Consider the following 26,860-nt stretch of genomic DNA (forward strand, 5'->3'; position numbering starts at 1 on the left):
ACCTAGTTTGATACGGGGCTGCACAGCGGAGTAGTGGTTAGCACTTTCGCCTTGCAGCAAGAAAATCCCGGTTCGAATCCCGGGTTGGGCCAGGGATCTTTCTGCATGGAGTTTGCATGTTCTCTCTGTGCATGTGTGGGTTTTCTCCGGGTACTCCGGCTTCCTCCCACAGTCCAAAAATATGCTGAGGTTCATTGGTTACTCTAAATTGCCCGTAGATGTGAGTGTGCTTGTTTGTCTGTATATGTAGCCCTGTGTCAGACCAGCGACCTGTCCAGGATGTCCCCTGCCTTCGCTCAAGTCAGCTGGGATAGGCTCCAGCACCCCCCGCGACCCTAATGAGGATAAAGCGGTGTATAGAGGATGGATAGATGGATAGTTTGATACAGAGAAAAAATAGATGGTAAAGTAGATTCCAGTCGGTGAGCAAGACTTTTAGCTGTAAGGAAATGTGCCGGTATGATCCGCAATTTAAAGGATCCTTATCTTTCTTCAGTATAACAGATATAGAGGCCTGACATAAGGTAGGTGGTAGGTGACCTAGTGAAAGAGATTCTTCAAAAACAGATACTAAAATCAGGAGTAACTTATCTTCAAATTTCTTAAAGAATTCTACACTGTATCCATCAGGGCCTGGTGCCTTTGAATTCTGCATACTGTAGAGAGCTGTTCTAATTTCCACCAAAGAAAGTGGTTGTTCCAGTTGTTCCATGAATGTTTCATCCAATTGAGGTAAGTTTATGCTTTGAAAAAATGGAATCAAGTTTTTCAGGGTTATGCTGCACTTCAGAGGTGTAAAGAGTGGAATAAAATCTTTTTAACTCATCATTAATCTCCTACTCATCAGAAGAGATCTGACCATCATGTGTACGAATACTTGTTATTAAAGTGGATGTAGAATATTGTCTAATCTGCTGGGCTAAAACCTTTCCTGCTTTGTCAGAGTGCTCATATAGGTTGGAATGAGACAGCAATAATAGCTACTCTATATGACCTGTAGTCATCAAGTCGAACTCCGTCTGCAGAGCTGACCTTTTTTTAAGAAGTTCAGGGGATGGTGCAGTTGAATATTTACGATCTATTTCTGCTATTTGCTCAGAAATCTGTTTGAGACGTGATTTTCTAGTCCTGCCCTCCCAAGACGCATAAGAAATAATTTCTCCCCTTAACACAGCTTTCAGGGATTCCCAGAGAGTGGATCTACTTTTGTCAGGTCTGTCATTTATAGACAAGAAAAAATCAATTTGTGAATTGATATGTTTAACAAATGCCTGATCGGCAAGCAGAACATTGCAAAAGCGCCAAGGGCAGCGAGTAGTTTTCTTTGGAAAATCTAGTTGGAGTAGTAGGGTCCCGTGCAGCCTGTCCTCAAACAAAAAACGACCACATAGGTCGTCTGTACACGCCCGTATTACGACCGAGTGTTACGTTTTGACGTTATGCGACCTCTAGCGGTTGAGTAAATATCGACACTCCGGTGTCACAGGTGAAACGTCACCATGAACAAACTTTTATCTAACACTATCCCTATCTCTATCCCTATCCCTAACCATAACCCTAAACCCGTGTTGGGAAAGTGAGGAAAAAGCCGTTTCCCGAGGGAAAAGCCGCTTTGCGAATTAAATCCCGTAATGTGTTCCTTTTCCCCGTAGGGGCACTAACGTAAATACGCTCTCATGGGTCGTATTCCGGTGCATGTTACATACGACCTATGTGGTCGTATGAATTTGAGGACTTGTTGGCCCGTGATCTGAGATGACGATGCTCATATCTGCCAGTCTTAATGGAAGTAAGCAAGTGATTATCAATTAAAAAGAATCAATCTGAGTAAAAGAATGATGCACAGGAGAAAAGAACGAGTACTGTCTTGTCAGAGGGTGCAAAAAGCGCCATGGATCAGATACGTTATACATTTTAAAGAATGCATTAATAGTGTTTGCTGTTTTTGTTAGATTGTAAGGGGTGTTTGAAGAGCGGTCTAATGTTGGATGTAATACACAATTAAGATCACCTCCTCGTATCAGCTTATTCATGCTGGACTGGTGTGAGTGCAACCACCTGTGCCTCAACACCAGTAAGACGAAGGAGATGGTGGCCGACTTCAGGAGAAGGACACTCCCACATCCACCAGTGAACATCCAGGGGCAGGATATTGAAACAGTGGACAGTTTCAAGTACCTGGGTGTTCACCTCAACAATAAACTGGACTGGTCCCACAACACTGATGCTCTGTACAAGAAGGGCCAGAGTCGCCTCCGCCTTCTGAGGAGGCTGAGGTCCTTCGGAGTGTGCAGACCTCTACTAAGGACTTTCTATGACACTGTGGTAGCCTCTGCTTTCCTCTACGCTGTCGTCTGCTGGGCCCCGGGCAGCACAGAGCGGGACATGAAGAGACTGAACAAGCTGACCAAGAGGGCCAGCTCTGTCCTGGGCTGCCCACTGGACTCTGTGATGGATGTGGGTGAGAGGAGGATGTTGACCAAGCTCTCATCCATCATGGACAACAGCTCCCACCCACTGCACCGGACTGTAGTGGAGCTGAGCAGCTCCTTTAGCACGAGACTCAGACACCCTCAGTGCAAGAAGGAGCGCTACCGCAGGTCCTTCATCCCCACTGCCATCAGACTATATAACACTACTGTGTAGTTGTTATTATGTCCAATATTTATTATCTTGTTCTTGCACTTTCGTGACTTTTGCACTCCTCTGTTTTTTGTTCCTAAGAGCCCTGTAACAGTAAATTTCTCCTTTGTGAGATCAATAAAGTCTATTTTATCTTATCTTATCTTATCTTATGCTAAGTTTAGGTAGTGAAGACAAAAATGTTTTCATAAACTGCGCATTGTCCCAGTTTGGGGCATATACACTAGCCAATATCAGGGGAATGTTATAGAGATTGCCTGTAACCACCACTGATCTTCCTTGATGATCTGCATAAATATTTTGTACAGTGAATGGTGTGTTTTTATTAATAAGGATAGCAGGCCCCCTGGATCTGTCCTGATAGTAGGAATGATACACCTGTCAAACCCAACCTTTGTACAATCTATTATGATCAGTATTCTTCAGGTGGGTTTCCTGAAGGAGGGCGATATTTACATCCATTGTTCTCAGATGGGATAAAACTCTGTTATGTTTGATAAAGTGATTAGCCCCTTTAATATTCCAAATTATAAAGTTTACCCTGATGTTGGATTCATTACTCCCATTTACAGGTGAGTCAGACATAGCCATATCAAAACATTTTTATGCTAGTATAATAGCAGAATAATACAGCTTGTGGTACCACACACACACATACACTGGTATGAAAGGCAAGATCACAAAATAAAACTCAAAAAACATCTTGATCCCACCCCTCCCACAAGTTGCCTCTCCCCAACTGAGTGACAACAGAACACACCTGAACATTCTTGGTACTTTTACCTTGCGTTTTCATACGCAGTTACACAACTCACAAAAACCTGCTCCTAACAGTACTATAAATTTCAGCAGTCGCAGTTTAAACATGTTATGATGAAAAAGATAGATAAGGGCCATCTTTCAATATTCTATTAAACAATAGCTAATAGAAACCACAGATACAAAAAAAGACAAAGATCGTAAATAGTACGATAAACCCAGAGAAAAGTAAACGACTCTATTATAAAAGAGCGAGAGAGAGATAAAATAATGTATACATATATGAATTTAGTTACCTCACATCCTTGGAGATGACGTCTGCTTCATGCAGATGACAGCCTATTTGCGTCTTCGTACAAGTCCGGTCAATATAGCAATATGTAGGCGTATCCATGTCCGAGAAAAAAAAAAGAAAGAAAAAACAACCTCCGAGTCCAAACGAGAACAGAGAATGGGTTCCCAGAAACGTTGAGATCAAAATTAAAATGCGTCCTTATATAAACAGTTCAATGATGTCTGAGGAAGACCAGTCCTGCCTGTTGCAATGTTCACGTCGCCGAAGAGGAAGGCTTCCGTTTGGAGAGGAAATCCTCCACTGCTGCAGGTGTCTTGAACGAGTGTGAAACGCTGTCACAGGTGAGGCGTAGCTCCGCTGGATGGTGCAAGCAGTACGTGATTCCTACCTGCCGGAGTTTGGCCTTGATGGGGGTAAAAGCCGCCCGGCGGCGGCTAAGCTCAGCATTCATATCCGGGAATATGTGGACTCTCGTTCCTCTAAATTTCACCTCTCCTTTGTTCTTTGATATTTGCAGAATCTTTTCCTTATCAGAGTAGTAGTGCAGCCGCACTATCATGGGTCTAGAGCGGTCACCGGGTTTCGGCTTGGGAGCCAACGATCTATGAGCTCGGTCTAACACCAACGGGTCCGCAATATCATCCCCCAGTATTACAGCAAAAAAAGAAGCCATATATGCCGTAGGTTTTCCATTTTCAGAGCCTTCGGGAATCCCAATGATCCTGAGATTCTGGCGTTGGCTTCTGTTTTCTAAATCGTCACTCCGGTCTTTAACTTTCTCGATGGTCCACCTTAGCTCTGTTATGGTGTCCTCCAGCGCGGTGATGCTGGAGTCATGGCGGTTGAGAGCTCCCTCCATCTCACGTACAGTAGCGGCCGTCTCCGAGTGTGCCCAGTTTAAGGATGCTAGTTCGACTTGAAATTTCGTTTTCAGCGAGGCGATGTCTGCTTTGATGTCCTGTGGGAGAGATTCTAGATCCTGTTTAATCTCCGTGCGAAAACTTGCCATCTCCTGTTTAATTATATCACTCAGAAGTCGACGTGAGGTGTCCATCTCGTCTTTTACCAGCTGAAGAACAGCGCTGTCTTCGGGTCTTTGTGTAGTAGATGGTGGGCTCGTTGAGCATGCAGCAGAGCTAGCATTAGCCATTAGTGTTTGTTTGAGTGCAGGGCTAGTCAGACTTTGCGCCACAGCTCTCGTCACCTTCTTCTGTGCTGTATTAGCCATTGTCCCTAAATTTCAGTAATATTTCTTAACGTCTACAAAGGCCCACCAAATTAATTTGCAAAAATGATGCAGAGCGTGCGTCTACTCCATGCCAGGTGCAACCCGGAAGTCAAGTAGAAGATTTTTTTATTGTCAATTTCTCTATATATCATCACATACATCCATCCATCCTCTACACACTGCTTTATCCTCACTAGGGTCGTGGGGGGTGCTGGAGCCTATCTCAGCTGACTCGGCCAAAGGCAGGGGACACCCTGGACAGGTCGCCAGTCTGTCGCAGGGCTACATATACAGACAAACAATCACACTCACAGGCAATTTAGAGTAATCAATTAACCTCAGCATATTTTTGGACTGTGGGAGGAAGCTGGAGTACCCGGAGAAAACCCACGCATGCACAGGGAGAACATGCAAATTCCATGCAGAAAGATCCCAGGCCCACCCCGGGATTCGAACCAGTGACCTTCTTGCTGCAAGGCAAAAGTGCTAACCACTGTGCAGCCCTCATCACATACAGAAGAATCAAAAAGATGTTTCTCTCACCTTAGTGTCGAACTTTTTTTTTCTTTTAAAAAAAGGATTATAATACAGTATGAATAAAATAAATTAAAAATAAATAAAATACATAAGACAGCCTTCAAGCATTGAGTCACATTTTACTGCCACCGGTGTAAAAAAAATTCTGTAAGGAATACTTTTCCATACTTCCAAATTATAAAAGTTGTTTCTAGGGTAAAAAATTGTCTACTTTCTGATGGAAGCATCATATTTTATCTCAATTGTATGCTTACATCATTTTTGTGGCCATTTATGGCAAAAAACAGGCAAAAAAAGGATGATTTTCGGTGACAAAATTTTTTTGTACTTTGATATGGAAGTAGTAAATCATGTGTTAATGCTTCTTTGATAAGGTATTTTAAGGTCCCTTTCCCTTGTTCATGTCGTGTGCTTTAATTTGGAACCCAGTTTTAAGGCTTGCAGGTATTCCAAGGTATTTTTCAGTACCTGTGTTTACAGAGGGTGCAGTGACAAAATCGTTTAAGGAAAGAAGTTACCATATATTTCATATTATTGGAAGGACTATAACAGTTATATGCAAGTGTTATATACCATTTGATTCTCTAGGACCTGGCAAAAATGATGATGTGCAGCAACAAATATTTTATAAAGTCAGCTAAGAGCACACAAGCAAAATACTAACCCACCCTGTTGAAATTCTTGATTTGTAAAAAAATTATTGATCCTCGTTAAAAAAACTAACACTTGGGCAGTTTTGACCATACAGCTTCAAAAATCAATCCCAGTATACTTTAAAATGTTGTGCAGATGGTGATTACATTATTTTTGTTGATTTTGATGCTCAGAAACGAGTGTTAGTTTTTTTAACATGGAATTTTACATCTTTTTTTTAATTTCCGCCTGGCAAATTTTGGGGTATTAAGGTGTTTTGTATTCCTTTTGTTACTTTCTCACTGCCTGACTCTACTAAATATAGTTAAGAAATCTTTGTTAAAGGGGAACTTCGGTGTTTTTTTCAACCTGGGGTCTGTTTTCATATGTCATTTCATACATGTGAGTGATGGAGAAATGAATTTTCAACATAGCTCCAGTATTTAGCCAGGCAGGCAGCTTAGCAGCTCAGCTAGCAGCTCAGCTAGCTGGTGTTTTGGCGTGAGCTATCGTGCGATTTCGGAACGAGATTTGCTTTCCAGCATCCTGAGATTTGGATACAGACCACAACAAAGAGCGAGCCAAAACCCAAGGTTTTCCATGTATTCACAACACAGTACTTATAAATGTCAGGAATATGAATGCTAATGTTTTTGTCAATTTCCACCTAAGTGTCTGAGAAAAAAATGTCTGTAGCTCAAAAGTGGTTAGAGATTTTGCATTTGTGATTTCAAATCAGAATTCCTGAGAAAATTTTACAATAGAAAATTTATGTTTTAAATTTCCAACGGAAAGTCGAAAAAATTGTCATTTTGGCAGTGAAATGTGACTCAAAGCTTGAACCCTGTCATAAATATCAGCCTGTGTATAATAGTGGTATTGTTATATCGTGAAAACGTGTATTGTTATGTTATTAAAAATCAATAAAAGGAAAATTTTTTATAGGCATTTTTATCTTATGCAGATCAGTAAAGTAACATGTGGCATCTTGGGCTGTAAACTGATGATATTTGTCATGATCAAGTTGAAATATTGCATTGGAGTGATCTCATTGCATGGGCTCCCTCTGATGGCCAGAGAGAGAGAGAGAAAGAGAGGCAGAGAGAGAGAAAAAGAGAGAGAGAGAGCAAATAATAGAACAGGGACACAAAGCAGAGTGAGCGGTATTACAGTTTGGCTGACGTTGCAGCTCTGAACTAAAAGATTTGCAGTGTGAAAGCACCTCTATTGTGCTTTTTAGTGTGACAGTATCCAGCAGGAATGTGAAGCTAACAGGTCTTTTTTACACACAATAGATACCATCGAGTTCAGCGGGGACACCAGCCGCAGAGTTTAGAGCTGATGTATGATAAAAAAAAAGAAGAAAAAAGGAAAAGAGGGGAAACTGCAGCTCATGCATTGTTATCTCAAACCAGCAAGAATCAAGATGTAGAGAAAAATCACAACAAACTGCACTGACAACAGTGAAACATCAATTTTGTAACAAAATTATTCTGCTTTAAGTGGGCCTGCTTTCAAATAGAATCTTCATTAATTCAAGGTTGGTTTGGAGGCAGAAGGAAAAGCTTTCCTTTCAATTTACCTTGAATTAAACTGGAATTCTGAATGAATAAAGGAAAAAAATATCGTTTGAAGGCAAATACTTTAAACTCCTAAGCCTTGATGAGTTAAATTTACTTCCTGGAGATAATTTTTTCATGTATTATGTTGGAAAAGATGCATTTCAAATGTCTGTGTGTCTGTGAAATGATTTTTTTTTCTTGCAAGGAGTTGGATAGAAAAAAAAAAGCTCTTGACACTGTTTGAACTGGTCCGTTAATCCTCAGCACTCTTCAGGTGGCTCATCCCCATGAAAGCAGTGTGTGCGTTACTGTGTGTGTTTAGTGGAAGGAGGTCAATAATTGGAGCGAAGGAATGCTGGATTGTGTTTGTGTGTCACTGTCGCAAAGGTAGGCCTGCCATGGAGCTGAATGACAATGAAGGCGGATGTGGACACGCTGTGCAACCGGAACAGAAAGAGCCAAAGACGACAAAAAAAGGAAAAAAAATGAAAATGAGGGGATAGTAGGAGAGATGCAGGGCTGAAGGAAGGCAGTGTAAGAGAGGGAAAAACAAAGAAAGGAGGGAGGAAGAAACTGTTGATTGATTTGGAGGAGGGAAAGCAAGAAGGAGTAGGAGGAGTTAGCAAACTGTTCTTTGATCTCTGTCTCGTTTAAAAGGGGAAAAAAGGAATTACAATGTGTGTGTGCAAGCATCCGTCCAATAGGCCTCCATCCCAGTTTGTCAAATCCTCAACTGAAGTAAAGTGTGTGTGTTCTTACATGTACTGCATGTGTGTGTTGAGGACTAGACGGATGTTTTCTGAGCTCAGCAGCCGTGTCGGGGAAAAAAAAGAGAGAGAGAGGAGGGAGAGTGGTAGGTGTAAAAGGGAACAGAGGATGGAAAAAAAGCATGTCCCAGGAATTTACAAATGAAAAGAGAAGGTTTTTCTCTTAATGCGATTAAATTTTTCCATTTCACCGCTTCCCCGGCCGACAGTTTCAGCTCTTTAGGAGCACAGAGCTGCAACGCAATGCTGTCTTCAAGATGGGCCGGCGGGGGGCAGTGGGTTGGTGGCGGTGGTAGGGGGTAAACAGGAGGGAGAGAAAAGAAAAGGCTGGCAAAAAACGTTACTTTTTGTAAACCACTTTGGCAGCGGTTCGTCTGGTTAACAGTCGTGCCAGTGCGGCGGTTCAAGCTGAGAAATTAAATTGAGAAAGTGACAGACAAGGACACGCAGACAGACACAGAGGAGAAAAAAATACAAAAGGATTAACAACGGATAGATCGAGCATGTTTAGAGTGAATGTAAGGCAATTTTTTTCCCTTTCAGGCTGCTTACATCATTTTATTCATTAAAACGGGTGAAAACTGAGCGGATTGAAGTTGTGGAGTTTAGTTTTGGTTTATTTGATGGAATAAGAAAAGTGGAACTATCACAGATACACTTCAGGGTTTATGTCAAGGCTGAGAAAATTTTCTGACAGGATTCTGCAGCAGTGAGCTAACAGCCACCATCATATCAGTCAGTGTTATTTCATTTGTTACGCCATGCTAGTTTCTCGGTACTGCTTTAATGTCATCATGCTAACATGTTTCATACACACCAGGTTTTATACACTGCTGTTCAAAAGTTTGGGGTCACCCAGGCAATTGCATGTTTTCTATGAAAACACACACTTTTATTCATACGCTAACATAATTGTACAAGGGTTTTCTAATCATCAATAAGTCTTTCAACATGATTAGCTAACACAATATACCAGAAGTGATGGATGCTGGAAAAGGGCCTGTGTACCCCTATGTAGATATTCCATTAAAAATCTGCTACTTCCAGCTAGAATTGTCATTTACCACATGAAAAATGTACTCCTACAGCTTTAGCATTAGCATGGATTTCTCCGTCTTCAGTTTTTGACTTCCGTTTTCAAACACAGGCGAAGTGAAGCGTGACATCAGAGTTGGTAGGTCCACGTGATACAGCCAGCCACTTTCCAATCAAAAGTAACGCTGACCCCAGAGGTGACTGCAGTCCACAAGACTGTGATAAAGCAATGCTTAAGGATGGTAAAGAAGCTACACGGTGGTGGTGACGATGTGGGAGGGGGTATTCTGGATATTCAGATCCCAAAATTAATATTCAGATACCACCACAATGACAGAATATTCAAACATTTGGATATTCGAGTCCAGCTCTACTGGGTACCATGAAGATCTGCACAAAATTGCATGACACAGTTTCTGAACCAAAATGGTGGACTCACTGTGACCCAGAGTTACTGTCGGTCTCTAAGTCTTTTAGGATTGGATTCTGGATGTTTATTTAAAGATTCTTGACTTGTGGAAGCTCTGACATCTGGCAAAACCTCACAATTGTTTTAAGGTGATCACCTCCAGGTGTTACTAAAGCCCTTCCCAGATAGAAAACTATGAGTGAATCAATGTTGAATCTATGTTGAGACCTAACGTAGAAATTATACAGAAAGTGCAAGGTTGATAAAATGTTGAGTCAACGTTTGCTTTTCAACCATAAATCCCACTTTACCCAGATAGCAAAAGATGTTAAATCAATGTTGAATTAGGGTTAAGAAGGTTGAATTTTGGTTACGGTTGAAGACTGATGGTTGGATCAACGTTGATTCAACAACATTTTGTCAACATTGAAGTTTGTGTTTAAAAGATACCATTGAATCTACATTGTATTTTGGTTTCATTAAAATGTTTGACAGGTCAATGTTTAATTAATGTTGAATCTGTGTTTGCAAACATGTAATCTATGTAAGCAAACGTTGACTCAACATTTTATCAACCTTGCGCTTTCTGTATAATTTCTACGTTAGGTCTCAACATAGATTCAACATTGATTCACCCATAGTTTGCTATCTGGGTTGAACAGTGAGGACACATCAGTAAATCAGTGTTACTTCAGAGCATCATTGATCCTCTGAACCTCAAAACCTACTGGCACTATTAAAGGGCATGCTATGTTCTAAAAACACTATAAAAAATTACAATTACAAGAGCGAGAAACTGTAAAACTGTCCTTGAACCCATATGTGACTTGTGGTTGAGGAAATTGACAAAATTTAAGGTAATCAAATTCACTTTGTACTATATGCTTCGCTTAAAAAAAATCGCAAGAAAATGTTTGCAATAACCAGATTCAAAATTAAACAGATAAGAACCCTGACAAGTGAATTTCCCTTCGGGGATGAATAAAGTGATTCTATTCTATTCTATTCTGAAAAACAAAACTGTTGTATTTGGTATACACATGGTATATGTTGTGTATCTATGCATACTTTAGTTTCAGCCATAAAATTTGCACCAAAATGTAGAACCACTGCCAGAATATCTGCAGAGCTGCAGCAGCTTCACCTTATCTGAGTTAAACTGTGCAGACTGTAAATGCTGTACAGAAAATCAAATGTTGTATAGACCTTGTTATGAGGAAAGACTTTACGAGTCTAACTTTCCGGATGAGGCTGAAGTATAAACTTGCCATTGGCCGTTCATGTCATTTCCCCTTTCCTTCCATCGTAGATGTGTTAGCGTTTTCAAAACTCCCCTCACTACTGGAAGCAACAAAAACAACCTTCAGGCTAACAACCTACCACACTGAATATTTCAAGTTCGCTGAGGAGTTGGATCATGCAGTGAGAAGCACTGCAAGTTATTTTGGTGGAATGCCACATTTTAGTGGCAATTCTCATCTCTCTGCATGCAAATTTTTACCCACCATTTCCAATATCACTATATTGAGGGAACACAGCAGCTGTATCCTTCACTTAGCTCATCCAGGATGATTGTGATTGGTTTAAAGAAATACAAACAGACCAGTGAGTGTTTTTTTTTGTTTGTTTTTTACTTCTCCAGCAGAAAATACTGAGGTGCAGTCAGACCATTATGTTCCACAGAACTGACTCGCAATCTGAGACTATCCACACCATTATATTTCATTATTTAAAGAGTGGTATTTGAAGTGGTCACTGCTGGACTTTGGATGTGCTTTGATTTGCACCTGCCTTTCATGGATGGAGCCCATCCACACTGAGAAAATCTAAATTCTCCAGAAATCCTGTGCCTCGTCCACCTGCTGTGCTGAGCATACCTCGGGAATAATAACACCTTCTACAGCTGAATCTGAAACCAGCTGCTGTTTCCTGTAAAAAGTGCAAAGTCACAGCCTTTCCGAAACATCCACAGGAGCCTCAAGTGTTGTTCTGTGTTCAGTGTGAAAGGCGGTGCATGTACCTGCGATCTGTCTGCCCACTGGGAAGCAGAAACCATGAATTAGCCTTAATGGTGTGCTTCAGTTGGGAACACCATAGCCTTTCCATACATCAATGCTCAGTTGGAGTTTTGCAGAGGATGTATTGGATTTTCACTCCCACCAAACGGGAACAAAACAGCGGAATGTTGCGCACCACTGGGAGGAAGCACGACACTGGAAAGACATTTTCACGTTGAATACACTCACAACTGGGTATAAACACGCAATAAAGCGAACCATTCCATCGACCAAAGAAGACAAACTGCGTAGGTGTGATTGCACTCGAAGAACAGTTCAGTCATGTAAAAAAGAACCCACTCGGATGATTTTTAAAAATTCACCACAGTTCTGATCTGGTTTTAATTGGCTTCTACGTGGCTCCTGTTGTGTGCTAACACCCCAGATCTGAGGCAGACTTTGGGGTGAGATGAGGTTTCTGATATGTATTCACACCAGACACAAAAAAAGACTGCGAGAGAAGGCGAGCCCAGCAGAGAAACACCAGTTTTTCGGTGGAAGCTGATTTGTGAGATTTTCGAGAGGCAGATCAGCTTTTAAGACGGCGGCACTCAAAGATGGAGGCGAGCGATGCCCCATCTGTGTGTTTGATGGAGAGGCTCGGCAGCAGCACTCTCAAAGCAGGCATGACACAACTTTCTGACAGACTCTACTCGCTGGCAGCAGTTTAATGTAATTTGCTGAAGTGTTCTCGTATTGATGTATGCTGAGTGGATGGCAAATTTAAGAAGCGTGTCGGGGGACTGTGGAACGGTGCATCTGCGTTTTTCAAATTAATACACGATCAAGAATAAAACTTTCCATTGAAAGTAGCCACAGTCAATTTTAGATCGGCGGAATATTTAGCAGAAAGAGTGAAATAAACAGTCTTAAGCTTGGCTCTTATAAAGTAGCATCAACCCTCCAGAGTGCCTGTTTGGCCAATTTTCCTTCTGCCCTGCTGCTATTTGCAGTTTTGGCCGCAGTGCCCATCTCTGTTGTCAGACAGAAAGCACTTATCTGTGAACAATACAGCCGTCTTTTTCTTCTTCTTTTTTTTATCCAAAAGGTCACACAGGAGAACTGCATGACGCATCTGTGAGAACTACAGCTGACATAGAAATTAAGTTATTTAAAGAGTATTTGCTGGATCAATTATCGGCCTAGTCGATAATTGATCCAGCAGTATTTAGCATTTTTACAATTATTGGTATTGGTATGTTTATTGACTAATTAATTGTTGATGAATAAAATGATCCACTTCAGGTCTGATGCACCTTCCTCTCTCTGTCTGTCGTCACTCTGTGGTCTCAGAAACGAAAACTGAACAAGAAACACAAACCAGGAAATTAGTCTCACTCACAAGTGGCTAAGGCGATGCCAGCGGCTAGCAGCTAAGCTAGAAGGCAGCCACAGATTAGAGTCTGGAAAACAGTAATTAATAATGCTTTAAGAGCTAGGCCTTAGTGGGCAATAACAGTGATAAAATTGTGAAATATTAAGAAAATGGAGAAGAACAGCAGACATGACTGCATCAAAAACAGAGGAGAATGTCCTAATTTAATCACTTTTGTTTCTATTTTACATATTCAGTTATAGCCGCCCTTATTAATGAAGAAGCCTACTTAAGAATGACAGATTGTTTGCTATCGCAGGCTGTTAAAACATTACATTTAATGTATATTGGCACCGGACTTTCTTGGTTACCAATAATCACCATCGTCCTCGGCCCTGTGAACCCATGTCCCTAATGCTGCATGACTTGTCGTATGTTGACCTCACGTTTCTTCCTGCACGGCTTAAACTGAATTGATTGAGACTCATTCCTGACATTCTGTGACACATGAAGCCAATAAACAAATATTGAGCTGTTTCTGGTCCGTAATAAACGCTGTGCCCATTCCTGGTTACAGTCACCATTTTTCATATCAGCAATGGATCCACTTGTGTGGAGACAGAAAACATCCAACTCAGGCCAACAACTTTACCGTTCTCATTTGTGCTGTTTATTCACAGTAGACTGAGATTTTAGGCTCTAAAACCTACCAAACGACAGTTAATAGTGACAACAAACTGTAGTAAGTACTACTAGTATTGGGCGTTTTTTTTATGATGCAGTACAAACTGTAGAATAAATCCATGTGGTGTTGCAGTAATTGAGATATCTACAGTGGGATTTTTTTAACATATTTACCCTGAACCATGATATGTAAATGTGTTCATTTACTGTCATAATTGCTGCGTTAGGCGCATGAGAAACGGAGCCCTTAATGAACACTTTCAGATGTGAAAATGAAACATGTCCAGTGGTTTGAACACAGTTGTTGGCAACAAAACACAGAATCCACAGACATGAAGAAGAGTCAATTCCGTGTGGGTGCAGAAGAGGAAGAAGCAAAATGTCGCCTGAGACTTTGGCAGCATTTAAATGCTTTGTTGCTCTTTACTGTTTTTTTTTGCCCAAAGTCCCACAACTCCGTAATTACAAACCGTCTGACCTAGTGCCAGGATGTAGAGTGGCTCTCGTTCTCCCACACTTTGGCCTTTGTAGTATTATGCTGTAGCCACATTGCAGCTCCAAAGTTCTGCTCAGCGTGTTGCTCAGTAACTTGTGTCTTGGTGCCAGCTGGCTGGCTGCAGACAGCCTCCATGGGGATGTTGTGAGTCTGCAGCCAAAACTTGTTGGGCCCAGAAAGAATGCTGCAGCAGGCCTGGCTGCCTCCAGAAGTGTGTGTTTGTTGTGTATGTGTGTGGCTGCTTTAGGTGCACAACTCTTGCAGCTGTATTGGAAATATTAGAAGTATTTTGGCTTGCTGCTGCTAAATAACAGTAAGTAAAGTGCAACTGTGTTACATAAATTCTATTTAGATTTAGGTGTGTTTGAGTGGATTCTCTCTGCATGTGTGCATGAGAGCTGAATGCTTAAATACATAGAACAAGATTATAGAAATAAAACCTTCACATCTATGTTGCACTCGGTTAAAATCATATTTTCCATGCTTTACGCTTCCAATTCATGCGACTAAATAAATACAACCAAGGATGCATGGTGTTAGACAAAAATCAAACAAAATGTCCTCGTATTTTAATACAGCCTTGTTTTTGTTGAGGTTTATACAGATGATAAAGCAGCTTTCACACTATCTTTACAGCTTTGTGAAGCTCAGATGCAAAACATGAGCCATTACCTCCTGAAGCAAACCTCACTTGTGTTTTCTTTTTTATGTTTGCAGCAGTACATTTCAGAAAAAAAACAATGCAAAATTGTATTGAAATTACAAAGTCTTTCCTTTTTTTTGTATCATCTGTTATTCTCTGGTCCCCGGAGGCTTTTCCATGCCCTCTTTTTTGGCATCTCTGTCCACCAGAGTGTAACAGCGCAGCCATCCAGCCAATGAACCAGGAAGCCAGCTATCCTGCCTGCCTGCCAGCTCTCTGTGCTCTCAGGCCGGTAGACGGTGGGGAACAGGGCTGGCTTCTGGAAGCTAATGGTTCATGCCCTCCTCCCAGGGCTGAAAATGGACTGGAATGTTGTTTACCTCAAACACAGCAGGCCGCCACACGAGGAAAAAAAAAAGTTCAAAATACAAGAATCTCCAGTCTGAGACTCAGGTAATCTTCTCAAAGGGTTGAAACTTGAAGTAAAACAATCTCATTGAAGCTTTCAGATAAAATATGGTTTGTTTGACTCTGAAGCTGTTTCTTTAGAGAGAAAACAAAAGCAAACCGAGTGTGACAGCAGCAGAAAAGATCTAAGTCTGGGCTTTTTGTCGTCTTTGACTTATCCGAACAGCGTGAGAATGAGAAGAATTAACGCAGCCTTTATATTTACTCCTTTGTAGATCTGAAATTAAAATTGAGGCGCGTCAAATGACATGAACGTCAGAAGTTTTGACTGACTGAAAAAAATGTCTTTAATTGTAACACTGACATATTTCCTCTTTGTCTGAGGGCCAGGTGGAGCCATCGTAGCACCATAAGTGACCAGAATTCCTGACTTTCCTTTTGTTTCAAAGAATGCCGACATTCATTCATTCATGTGCTGAACACTTCAGAGTATCTGTCACTGAAGACAGGCAGTCTCACCCCAGCAACCATCTCGGCGCCACAAGAAAAATTACATTTGAGTGACTTGTCCAAAATGTAATTGAAGGTGCCTTAAAAGGCATTACACACCAACTGAGACATTTTGAGGAAGACTGTAGATGTCTGTGTTGATGTATTTAATGCCTTTCAGTGTCTATCATGTGGTGGAATGACTGTATTCACAGATGGGGCCTGATGTGCCATTGAGAGCCCAGATTGAAGCTGAATGGAGCAACAATAAAGGTGAAGTAGGCGGTCTATTCACGTCCTTTCAAAGGGTCTTTCACAGCATGCACAAGGGTTTGAGTTTGCTGATGAATTGTGTCAAAAAGGCCAAAGGTTGTTTGTTGGGCCACAGAGTTGCGTGTCAGAGCAAGGTCAAGGTCAGCGGCTGCAGAGTTCAAGTTTAAATCTTTGTTGGTGTCTTAGGTTTACATCAGAGACTCATTTTAGTTCAGGGGCCACATGCAGCCCAATCTGATCTCAAGTGACCAGCACAATCATTGCATGATAACCTATAAATAACCATAACTCCGAATTTTTCCCTGTTGTTTTAGAGCAAAAAAAGTACATTTTGAAAATGTTCACATTCAATTAACTATCTTTATTTTGAACAATCTGAAGTTTCTTGAGAAACATAAGTGGAAATTCAGCAATATTATGCCTCAGTTTATCACGTACACATGTGCAACTTACAGATCACAGTTTATCTACAAAAGCACAAAACATTCAGTCATAGGTTCCTGGAATTGAGCAATATTTTACTTTAAGATCAAAGCAACTTTTCAAGATCTAGAAGCTATTTTTAATTTACATTAATTTCCACATCTGTGTAGTAATCCTGACCACCTGAACTGATGCAGCAAACAAACTAAATGCAAACTATAAAGGAAGAAGGTAAAGTTATCTCCCTGCTTTGTAAATGCAAAAAAAAAAGTAATAAACAATACATCAAAGATGTGGCAGTACAGTGGAGAAACTTTAAAATAGCAATCATTATTGAACAATCGCAGTTAATGTCAACTCTGTCATTTTTACACTCTGCAGGCCAGATTGGACCCTCTGGCAGTCCGGTTTTGGCCATTATGGTGGGCCGTATATTTGACACTCCTGGTTTAGATCAGACAAAAACTTGTTTCAGTGAAGCATTAAACCTCTGTTGAATTCACATTTGCCCATTTATTTATCAGATATGCATCTATAGACTACATTATTTAATATTTCAGGTAATCTGATTTGTTCACACCCACCCCTCTCCACCCCCCCACAACGACTTTTGCGAGATCTTGCAAAACTGTAGGTATATATACTTATGAGTCTTTTTGGCAGCATGGAGAAACGACACTGGATGATATCCACCCATGCAACAGTTTTACTGAGTTTTATTTTGAAATCTCCCTAAAATATAAAGACATTCAAGCAGTGCTTAACAAGAGGCACACTTTTCACATAATCGATACAGCGTCATAGCTTTTCAAGCAAGCTGGTTCCAGTACAAGTTCGGAGCCAGTGCCTGACTTAGCACCAGTGACCTGCTGCATTCAATGATTCCAACCGTGGCCCTGAACGCCACCACCGATCTTGATCCTGGTAAGTATTATTTCTCAAACACCCTGCTGTTAGCCTACTATGAATACGCTAGCTACAATAGTTCCACATCAATATTATGAGCGTTCCGCCAGCTAATGTGGTATGGACACTGGATCAGTGATCAGAGGTTGGTCGTGTCTATTGTTTGCTATCCAGTGAGCTGCTTGTAAGCTACCAAGCTATGAAACAACTCCTTATAAAACATGACAAAAGCAACAGCAATATTTCTTGACAAGACCTGTATTCAAAACCTTCCACGTTGTTACACAATGACACATTAATCATATTACTATATGGTTATCATTGAAATTTCCCTCGAAGAACCAATAAACTGTTTGCTAACATTGTCATTAATGCAAGTCTAAAACTGATTCAAATGATCAAACTAATTCAGTGCAGTAAAGAGTACTGGTAATGTGCAGCTATTTTTTTATAATTTCACTAATTGTTCTTGAGGTTTCAGCTTTGCAGATGTGGAAATTGAATGCATTGATTTCTAATACTCAGATTTTTTTTAGTGGTTTGTAGTTGTGCCTCAAATAAAACAAGGAATTTAGCACTGTTGGAAATGATTACAGGTATTTTTTGAAACACTTTCTAACATTGTATGGACAAAGCAATAATTAATCAGTTAATGGAGAAAGTGATTCAAATTACAGATGCTATCAACAACATTTCTTGTTCATTTTTATTTCGTTGCCAGTCTTGGATGATGAGAGTTAGGATCACTACTCTGCAGCTCGCTGGTCCCATCCTGCAGCTCATCCTCTCAACAAACCAAATCATGTAAGGTCTGTTTAAACTATGCAGACATCAACATGATCAATATGTTATCTTTTCGCTAATCCTAAAATTGCAAAATAGAACATTTACTTTAAGTTAAGTGTGTTTATGAATATAGAAAGTAATTACTAACAACTAGCACCTTTTGGAGTGCTTTTATGCATGAAAAGGGAAGCAGGAAGCTGCTGTGGATCTGCTGCAGCATTTGGAGAGGTCAGAGGAACAGTTCTTGGAACAGATCAGAAGACACCAAGACATGACCTCTGCCATGCTCCAGAACATCCAGAGGATGGAGGAAAACCTTGGTTGGACTGATGGGATGCATGGTGTCAGTACTGGAGTGACTGTCCCAGAACGACTGGATTGTCCACTACTTTTGGTCTTTTCTAGAAAAAAAATCTTATTTTTTTTAAATTATTTTTTTTATTTATTTAACTTTACCTGTTTTTGTATTTTTGCTCATGCACTTTGGATGAATAGAAATATATTTGTGATGAGGGATGCATGTTTTGTCTATAGTCTACAGAGACTTCATTCAGTCTTCAGTGCACACTTCTGTTACACACATTTTGACAGATCATCAGTTGTGCTTTTCAACAAGATTCTTAAACATATCAGCAACATACGTTGTTTTTCTACTGTCACATCAAGCTTGATAGATAAACTGCACTACTGCAGCAGATATATCATTGAAGTGTGCTTACATGACGTGTCTTCATACACTACTCCCAAAAATTTATTCAACTTTCGGGTGAAATTTATGGAAAATATAAAAGTGATATATCATGAAAGTAGGGCATTTAAGTAGGAGTATGCAATAGTGATTTCATCATCTCAAACAACTTATTGAAACAAAAGCTAACAGTGGAGGGTATATCACAATAAAAATGTCAGTGCCTCATGACAGTTTGGACAGAACAGCAGCCTTCAGCTGAAATCCGGTGTGACTTGTGTCCCAGCAGTGGCGTGATCGTGGATGTTCCCAGGCAACAGCTGACCTCTGCCTCATTATTAGCCTTAGAACCATCTATAAAGATGAACATAGATATTATCATCAACATATAGCATTTGTTTAACCGCTATGTAGTGGATGCAAACGTAGTTGAAGCTAAGTAGCCAAGCTAATGCTAACACATTCACTGTTAGGAATCCAAACACATTTGACAATTACATGTCTTCTCAAACGTGACTGTGGTATGTGACAACAATGAAGACAGGTCACTAATCTAAAGAGCAAACATCCAATAAGATCCATGTGACTTTTGCGAGATCTCGCAAAAGTTTTTGCAAGATCCAGAGAAACTTTTGTGAGGTCTTGCAAAAGTTTCTCAGGATTTCGTTTTTTTGCGGGGCTCTGTAAAGTGGAAACTCAACTTGATAAAAAAAATAATTAAATAAACTAAAAAGAGGGCTTATTATTAAAGTTAGTGGTGAAAATCCAAAAGAAATTATCATTAAACCTTTTAAATTTTAAGCAGCATATTAAAAAAAAGTGCAACATGGACTCCTTTTAGATATTTTGCAAGTATGGAGCAGCTAAAGCAACTAATATTCTCCTAGGTTAGAATTCTGTACAAATTCACAACATGGCCATCGTCCATAATTGCATGTGTTCAATGAGTTCATTAGATGACACTGCGGGTGTAAAATTAAGAGTTTAGCAGTGCAGAGATAAAATTACTGCTGGTTGACATGTGGTTGTGTGGCAACAGAAACGGAAAATGATGCAAATAAAACAACTTTTTGGTAATTTGGCTGCATCAAAATATATTGGAAGTCAGCACAGAGAGCAGGAGAGAAATTGTGTCCGCATTGAATAGCATCTGTTTTATTTCTTTTTAGGTGGATTTTTCTGTGCGGCTCTGACACAGTGTACAAACCACCTTTTTGTTCTGTGATTGTTCTTTGGCACTGTGTCTTCAGAAACCTTTACTCTGGTCGGACTTTGCTACTGCCATCACTGTCTAGATCTGGAACCGAAAATGAATGATGTCCTCATGCAGAAATTTTATAGTGATGTGAAGGAAAAACATTTGTTAGAAAAAACTGAAGCTTAAAAACAATGTCAACACATTTTCAGCATTGAAGTCGTTGATTCTGTTCAGGGCAACTCAGATATGTACTTTGTCCTTGAACATGAACTGGCAGTGAATTACAGAGTAAGAGGCCATGTATATTTATTTTCATCGACATATCATATAATAATCTTTTGCATACTATGAAAGAAAAATTAGTCTTTCCCCTTTTTAAGGTCATAATGGCTTTTAGACAGGCAGATACTGCAGGGGATTAGGTACTGTCTATTCTGACGTGACTAAGCAGACGAGCTGTCTCCACATTGGTCTGTAATGTAAATCTGACCCCTCTCCCAACTATGATATATACTCGAAGATCAGAGAGATTCCTCAGAACTAATGCTGGTATTGCTCACATGTACTGTTACTCTGTCAGTGTCACTTCTCCTGATATCAGTGAATCTTGCTCACAACCTAAGTCATCTCTCTGCTTCCTCATTCTCTCAAGATCGATAAACTTCAACGACAAATATATGTTGTAAAAGAGATTTATTATTAGGCAAATTCTGACCTGAAAAATACATAGTGTTGAATCTCTCCAGTTGAGAATTCAGATGTTTTAGTGCAGATTTGATTTAATCTGTGCAAATACAAATTACTTCATGTAACAATACTATTAATATATAATGCATTTTATTTGTAAGCGCCTTTCTTTCTTGGCACCCAAGGTCACTTTACAGGAAAAACAAATAAAACAATGTACAAGATGTGTCAGTATTTAAAGGGTTTATACTATAAATCATTAATCATAAAGCAGGTATAGCCAACGGATAGATGGATATAAGACAATAATCATGAATCCCTGTGGTTCAAGTCTAGTCAATTGAGAGCAGAATGGAAACTATATTTTGGGCCTCATGGATCTGCAACTAGTTACTGATGTGTAAAACTCTATCTCCAAAATTCAGCTGTTTTCATTCTAACCACCTTTTAACACCATGATGCTTTATTTAAGTCACAACAGAAGTGTAGCAAAGTGTAGCAAAGTCACAGGAAAGCATGTTAGAATGACACCGTAAAACATTTTATTGCCCTTACTCCTTTAAAAAAATGTGGCTTTCAACAAGAAAACCGAAAATCAAAGCTGGGAAGATTTTTACACTGAATTTTTATTTTTTATTTTTCACCATGGAACAGAAATTGGAAACTGAGACAGACAGGATTTGAATTGTTCATTTGTAACCTATTTTGTTTCCGTCCTTGGGTTCCTTTGAAATGATTTAAGTGCTCGAATAAATCTGAGAGTCTGATGTGTGAAAATGAGATGGAACTGAGTGAACAATGCAATACTTACCGGAGTAGAAATCCCTCCTGAGTCTGTAGTCGGAGCTGTAAAGGGCAGTGGGTTGAGAGCTGGTGGGTCTCCGACTGGTTCATCCAGGCATGTAGCGCCTCAGCAGTGACCTTCACAGCGCCTCAGACCTGCATCAGAACATCCAGGAACTCAGGAACCTGCTTCAACTATTCTCTGAATCTATGACCTTTCACAGAGTCTTTCCAGTAGGCCTGTGCTGTCCTCAGGACGTGAAACCTGTCAGTGTTTAGAGTACAGACAGAACTTGGTGAGATCACTTACTAAGATGATATTGTCCTTTTCTGTTGTCCTCCAAGAGGTCGAGGTCTCTGTCAGAGCGCTCCTTCGATTTTCTTGATGCTCTTCATTTTTCTCACTTGAAAAATTTATCTTTTCACCTTTATGTGGTGAATTCTGAAGCATCAGCCCTCAGGCACTGATACACTGTTTGTCGACAGATATGGAATCTCAACAGCTGAGGAATCTGCACCATTTTTAAAAAAAAATTATAAGCTGACAACAGTGACAGAAAAATAAGTTGTAACATGGTAGAAAACTGCGATGGGTAAAAATGGTGAAAGTAGTGGAAAATATCTGCAAATTAACAATATCTTTAGCTATAATGAATAACTATTTGTGAAAGTTAATGCAGACATCATTCTGAGGTGAACAGAAAAATGAATAATTCAACATTACAGTTATTATCTGTAATTTACTAAAACAAGGAAATTCTGAAAAAATAAAGATTTTAAAAAAGCACTATTTTTCAATAATTTTTCTATCATCTGAAAAAACACTGTTTTTAAAATAATGATGTTTTTAGAGGATTTAAATACATTAAAAACTGTGTAATTTGACACTCACATATTGTTTAAAAAATGAATTTCTATTGGTAAAAATATAGATTTTTAATGAACATGTAAATGAACTGAATACTTTTAGGTGGTTCTATCTCTGTAACAGTTTATAATTTTATTTCTGTTTTCTTTTTTGCCATTTTTCAATCCCTAATAATAATAATAATAAGTTTTATATATATATATATGAACTTACAGTTTATATTCAAATAACAACTAATATTTCTTTAAAAGAATAATGAAGTCATATTTTTAGCCGATTTAAATCCATCCAAAAGAATACCATAATTAAAACAAAAATTGATTTTTGTTCTAGACTGTTTTTTGTTTTTGTTTTTTTTTGTTTTTTACAATTTTTTTGTCTTTTTGTTTTTACAGGTAACAGGTTTTTTCCCCCCCTGTTTGTTTCCAATTTTTCCTGTGATTTCACTGGTAAAAGAATAACAAATCAACTTGTAAAACTATAATAAATTGTTAGACGAACAGTTATAAACAACAGTGTGTAATGCTTCCCATATCACTGCTGGCTTTTCTGAAGAATTTATCCATGACAAAAATCAAACAATGGCATGGCTCAGTGGGTAGAGTGGCCATCTTGTAACTGGAAGGTTGCTGGTTCGATCCTGAGCCCGTCATGCTCATGTCGAGGTGTCCCTGAGCAAGACACCTAACCCCTAATTGCTCCTGATGGGTGGTGGTTAGTGCCTTGCATGGCAACCTCCGCTGTGAATGTGATGTATCATGTAAAGCGCTATATAAATACAACCATTTACCATTTTACAGTAATTACCTGAGGCTTCCTGTACCTGCCATGCATAGATGGACCTTACAAAAATAACTCACTGAAGAATACTGTCATAACAAAGCTGGAATTTATAGGTTTCCTTAGTTATAGCATGAACAGAACAGAGCTGAGATATTTTTCAACAGATCTGAGTCTGCTGCTGCATCGTCACCAGGACTGTTGGTGCTACAGAAAGTTCTATGACTACAGACCATTCTGTTATGATGGGAAAACATCATTTGCACGGCAGCCATTTTAGGACATCTCATTTCTCAGTTAGGTATAATTAGAATATTGTAAGGAATCTTTTCTTTAAACCATGCTGCTAAATTGACAAAATCCAGTTATTCACAAACATATAATACACTCATTGTACTGTCACTGCAATGCAATAACACTACATATTGTAGCTTTTAATAAGCTCAAGTGTTTCTAGTTGTTAAATATTGGTTGCAGCAGATTCAGTGGTTTGGTGTAGTTCAGATGGAAGACACATCAATAAGACACAAGAATCCGAACACATTACAGCATGTCAGAGCGGTGCAGAGTGGCGTGTTTGTTGCGTGTTGGTGGCGTGCCTGCGTGTCATGGTAACCACGCGAGTCACCTAAATGTAGTGGAAAGATGCTGGGAAAATAGTGAGTGAATTTTCTTGCTTGAACCTTTGGATTTTATGCTCGGCGGAGCATGACCAGGAGATAGAAGCATTTCTGTGAGTTTTGTGCATCTGCTAAACCACCACTTGCACAAAGGTTTTTTATTTCTATTTTGTCTTGATACACAAATGGCAGCACAGCAGAGCGCGTTAGTGAAGTTGCTGCATTAAACACATAGGCGTCGGCATGTTGCAGCATCAGTTGAGTCACAGTTGTCTCGTCACCCCTCCTTGCTATGAACCTATTTGACCCGGCCACACACACACAAAAACATACATGCACACACAAACACACGCACACACACACAGCAGCAGCACACAAACAGCAACACACACCAGATACCAGAAGCAAACATGTATTTGTGTCCCACAACAGGAAGCAGAAAGATACACTAAGACACACTACAACAAACACACACTTCTTTTCTTACCTCCTGAAGTGTGGACGTTCACACCCCTCGGTGACTCTAACGACAGGACTCATCTGTCATCACACACACACTCACACACACACACACACACACACACACACACACACACACACACACACACACACACACACACACACACAGGGGGATAATGACAAGTGTGTGTGTGTGTGTGCGTGTGCAAATAGCATGCACATTCCTAGAGTCGCTGACCCAGGCTCTGTGGGTAACCATGACAACCACTGCTTCACCATGGAGACAACCGTTACTCCCTTTCCACCCTCTTCCTCCCCCCTCCACCTCACCCTGCTCTCCTTCCTCAGTGTTTCTCACCGATGATACCAGTCGATCACCAAAACACTGTCCAGGTGGCTCTTCGTCACTTCTTCTCTTCGTCTTCTTCACTCCAAATCACTGCAACTACTAAGATTGCAGTAGTTTCATTTAAAGATAAGACTTCTGATAATCAACATCTGTCTTTTTTGGGTGAACAAATCCAAATACAAGACTAAAAGCAGTCACTTAGAAACAAAGATGTCAAGCTGATTATTACTGAAGCTCCTAGAGAAGACCAAAAACTAACAATAAATTGGTCCCTCTCTGTACTGCACAGCTCCAATTTTACCCCCCAAAACATAAAACTCCACTGTTGCACTGAGTCTCATATTTTGTCTTTGCAATTAACAACTTTATTTTACTCTAACCTCCATCATAAACACTATCCTACAGCCGCTGACGTACACTAGTGCACCATATGTGTAATAATCTGCCAAGAAGATAAAAGTTTATCCTGAAGGAAATTCTTTTTGGCAGATGTTGGCCAGAAAATACATTTGCATAGCATGAGAAAAAATACAGTGCCAGATCGAAAGGCAATAAGATATACAGCCATGGCCAAAAGATTTGAGAATTACACTAGTATTGGTTTTTACAAAGTTTGCTTCTTCAGTGTTTTTAGATCTTTTTGTCAGATGTTCATATAATATACTGAAGTACACTGCTCAAAAAAATTAAAGGAACTCTTTGAAAATAAATCATATTTCAATACCGTGAAAAAAACAAACTGGATATTAGCATTGATATGGACTGGTTAATGTGTTAGGAATGAAAAGTGCCACATTGTTTGATGGGAATGAAAATTATCAACCCCCCAGGAGGGCTAAATTCAAGACACCCCAAAATCAAAGTGAAAAACTGATGTGGCAGTCTAGTCCATCTTGCTGAAATTCCTTGGCAGCAACTCAAAATGGTATTCAGTAGTTTGTATGGCCTCCATGTGCTTGTATGCATGACTGACGATGCCGGGACAAGCTCTGAATGAGACGACAGATGGTGTCCTGGGGTATCTCCTCCCAGAACTGGACCAGGGCATCGCTGAGCTCCTGGACAGTCTGAGGAGCAACCTGATGGTGTCGGATGGAACCAAACATAATGTTCCAAAGGTGTTCTATTGGATTCAGGTCAGGTGAGCATGGGGGCCAGCTAATGGTATCAGTTCCTTCATCCTCCAGGAACTGCATGAGTTCTCTTACCACATAAGACTGGGCATTGTCGAGCACCAGAAGGAATCCAGGACCACTGCACCAATGAAGGGTCTGACAATGGGTCAAAGGATTTCATCCTGATACCTAAAGGCAGTCAGAATGCCATTGTCCAGCCTGTAGAGGTCTGTGCATCCCTCCATGGATATGCCTCTCCATACCATCACTGACCCACCACCAAACCAGTCATGCTGAACAATGTTACAGGCAGCATAACGTTCTCCAAGGCTTCTCCAGACCCTTTCATGTCTGTCACATGCGCTCAGGGTGAACCTGCTCTCATCTGTGAAAAGCACAGGGCACCAGTGGTGGACTTGCAAATTCCTGTGTTCTATGGCAAATGACAGCCGAGCTCCACAGTGCCAGTCAGCGAGCACAGCGGGCACTAGAGGACGCTGGGCCCTCAGCCTTGACCCACTGAGGGAGTCTCTTTCTGATTGTTTGATCAGAGACATTCACACCAGTGGTCTGCTGGAGGTCATTTTGTAGAGCTATTGCAGTGCTCATCCTGTTCCTCCTTGCACAAAGGAGCAGATATCTGTCCTGCTGATCGGTTGAGGACCTTCGACAGCCCTGTCAAGCTCTCCCAGACTAACTGCCTGTCTCCTGGACTCTCCTCCATGCACTTGAGAATGTGCTGGGAGACACAGCAAACCTTCTGGCAATGGCACACATTGATGTGCCATCCTGGAGGAGTTGGACTGTCTGTGGAACCTCTGTAGGGTCCAGGTATCGCCTCATGCTACCAGAAGTGACACTTACCCTAGCCAAATGCAAAACTAGTGAAAAACAGTCAGAAAACATTAGAAAGGAAAAAAATGTCAGTGGCCTTCACCTGTAAACTCATTCCTGTTTTGAAGGTT

The 26,860-nt window shown here is 40.3% G+C and overlaps 1 long non-coding RNA gene across 1 annotated transcript; it reads right to left on the bottom strand.

Moving 5' to 3' along the window:
• Nucleotides 1-17,355: 17,355 nt before the first annotated feature.
• Nucleotides 17,356-24,661, bottom strand: LOC127534387 (uncharacterized). The gene is made up of 3 exons (XR_007942499.1): nt 24,460-24,661; nt 21,733-21,969; nt 17,356-19,390 (listed from the first exon to the last, which is right to left on the bottom strand). It is a non-coding gene; the product is annotated as an uncharacterized LOC127534387 (long non-coding RNA).
• Nucleotides 24,662-26,860: the final 2,199 nt, after the last annotated feature.

The sequence above is a fragment of the Acanthochromis polyacanthus genome, chromosome 6 (assembly GCF_021347895.1).
Source record: "Acanthochromis polyacanthus isolate Apoly-LR-REF ecotype Palm Island chromosome 6, KAUST_Apoly_ChrSc, whole genome shotgun sequence".
Lineage (NCBI taxonomy): Eukaryota > Metazoa > Chordata > Actinopteri > Pomacentridae > Acanthochromis > Acanthochromis polyacanthus.